The sequence below is a fragment of the Pinus tabuliformis genome, chromosome 3_1, assembly GCF_031772625.1.
Source record: "Pinus tabuliformis cultivar Carrire ecotype Pingquan chromosome 3_1, CPIR1, whole genome shotgun sequence".
Classification (NCBI taxonomy): Eukaryota; Viridiplantae; Streptophyta; class Pinopsida; order Pinales; family Pinaceae; genus Pinus; species Pinus tabuliformis.
In genome coordinates, this window is record NC_142301.1 from 680116320 (window position 1) to 680119027 (window position 2708).

At 39.2% G+C, this 2708-nt stretch overlaps 1 pseudogene; it reads left to right on the forward strand.

Annotated features, from left to right (window-relative positions):
- Nucleotides 1-2076: 2076 nt before the first annotated feature.
- On the forward strand, nt 2077-2373 carry LOC149188926 (exosome complex component RRP41 homolog pseudogene; annotated as a pseudogene).
- Nucleotides 2374-2708: the final 335 nt, after the last annotated feature.

Here is a 2708-nt window from a genome sequence, read left to right on the forward strand (position 1 = left end):
TATGAGAAATGTTGTGCATGAGCAGAGGTTCCTTGTAGCTTGAGAAGCCTTTATTCTTCTATTCCCCTCATGACAAGTGAGTGGTCAGATGCTTTTCTCACCACAATCTTGCCGTCAAACATATGAATGGAGTGACCTTGCTGGCGGATGTGAACCAAGGATAGCAAGTTTCTCTTGAGTTGTGGGAGATATAGAACATGATGCAAAAGAAAGTCTGGAAGACCAAGCAGTTTAAGCTTGGTTGTGCCAAGCCCTGATGGCTTGATTTTTGATTGGTCTGCAAAGTATATTGCTCCATCAACATTGTCAGTAAATTCTTCAAAAAAATCTTTTCTATGAGTCATGTGGCAGGTTGTTCCTAAATCAAGAAACCAATCATTTTTCCAAGAAGCAAGTGAATCATTAAATAAATCTTCATTTACTCCAATATTACATTGTGCCAGAACATAGTGAGCGGATTCAGGTGCTTTACCTTTGTCTGTATCATCAGTTTTACCTTTCTATTGGTTTCTTTTCTGCTCAATTTTGTCCCATGGTAGCTTGCATGTAGAGGCATCATGTGACCCATTTCTTTTGTAGTGAATTCTATCTCCTTGTGAATGTCTGCCCCCCTGCCTCTGAAATATCTTCCTCTTCCTCTTCGACCACCTCTTCCTCTTGAAGAATCTTGAGCAGGATGCTTTTCTTTATGAGCAAGGCACACAACCTCTTTAGAAGATTCAGGGGCTGTCTTCTTTCCAAAAGCTTTCTCTCTTTCAGCAAACTTTTTCACAAGAGAGTCAAAGGTGATATCTTTGAGATTTCCATTTGCTTACAATGACTCAAGAAAATTGGAGTAAGTAGGATAAAGTGCCTTGAGAAAAGTGATAAGAGGAATATCCAATTCAACCTTAGTGGATTTGATATCATGCATTATAGACTTGACTTCAGATGCAAGAGCAAGAGGATCATTATTTTTCAATTCAAGAGTGAAGAGTTTAATCATGAGTTGAACAACTTCAAGTGCAGAATGTGAGTCATAGAGTTCTTTCAGCTTTTGCAAGGCTTCAAAGGCAGTTGAAAATGATGCAATATGGTGACTCATCTCTTCATTTACAAATGTTGTGATTAATGCATAATCTTTGTTGTTCTTGTTTTCCCAAATGACAAGCTCTTTGTCTAAGGTAGGTTGTATTGGTTCATTGTCTCTATCTCCGACACACACTCCTTTCCACTGCTCATTGAAAATGAGGGTGTGTTTTATCATCTGGGGCCATTCAGGATAGTTCTCCTTGCCAGTGAGAACTATTCCCACCATGGATATGATTGAATGCATTCTGTAAACAAATTACTTCTGTTGATAGAAAAATACTTCTGCCAATATACAGTAAAATTGTACTTCTGGTGGTAATTTTTTTTTTTAAATTACAATTCAAAAAGGCATTCTCTCCATATAGGGCTTTGTATTGTCTTTGTCTTTAATGAAAATATAAAACATAGGTTAGCTATGCATTCTTAAAAGATTTCAAATCTTTTACTCATCATCTTTTTTCGCAATGTTCTTGAATGTTTTACATGAAAAGGCAACAAAGCTATCTGAATTTGGTATTCACCAATCTAATCTCAGCGTATATGCCATAAAACTTCAATACAATTCCTTGTGTTAAAAAGTGTTAAGATTACATTCAACAGCGTTCAAAGTACATTCAACGCGTGGCTGTTAACACATTTTACATGCCAAAAGGTCTTCAACGTATATACCAAAATCTTTCAAAGTATATGCCAACATTATGTGAAAAACACTTCAACGTGTATGCCAAAAAAACTTCAACATATATACCATCATTCATGTAGCAGAATCAAGCACCTTTTCCATATCAGGCTAGCGTTAAAAAAATACCAGGCCAACGTTAATATAATACCAAGCTAGCGTTAAAAGCTTTCTGATACCTCAGTTTCTTGCAATAATCGTTGTGGAGTCTCACTTGAGTGTGAGCGGCTTCATTTATGAGCTATTGAGCAATAATCGTGACTGCATAGCTAGAGGAACAGCATAATTTTTTGGAGGGAGACCATTCTGTTCCCATATCATACATTATGGAGTATATTAGTCTCGAGGGGCTACGTCTGGATGGGCGTCGACCATTGGAAATGCGACAGTTACATGCACAATTGGGAGTTGTTGACAAAGTTGATGGCTCTTCTATCTTTGAGATGGGGAACACAAAAGTTATCATAGCTGTATACGAACCGTGGAAGGCATCGGGGGATCCCAACATAAAGGAAATCAATGAGAGAGCCTTCAAGGACTGGTACGAGCAGATGTTGGACACCATTCGGTCCACCGAGAGGATACCCAAGGCTCTATTGGATGAATTCTTGGGCAAGCTCTGATTTGGCACCTCCCACACACACACTTACCTGAGACTATGGTGTGTCAACCCGAGCACATTTAAGTTGATGCTACAGAGGTTTAGCTTGAAGGAGGAAGCGTTGCACAAAGAGGTGGAGTCCTGGTCGAGAGTGGCTTGCAAGGTAAGAGAAGGGAAACCCAAGTACCTTTTCAGAGCCTTGATGTGATAGGGACGAGAGGGAGATGGGGCAGAAAGAAATCAAAATTGTGTAACCGATGAAGTACTCCAGCCGATGCTTCTCTGGATGGAGGAAAACATGTTCAAATTGAGAAGGACAGTCACAACTTCTACCCATGTGAGAGTAAATATCCTGAG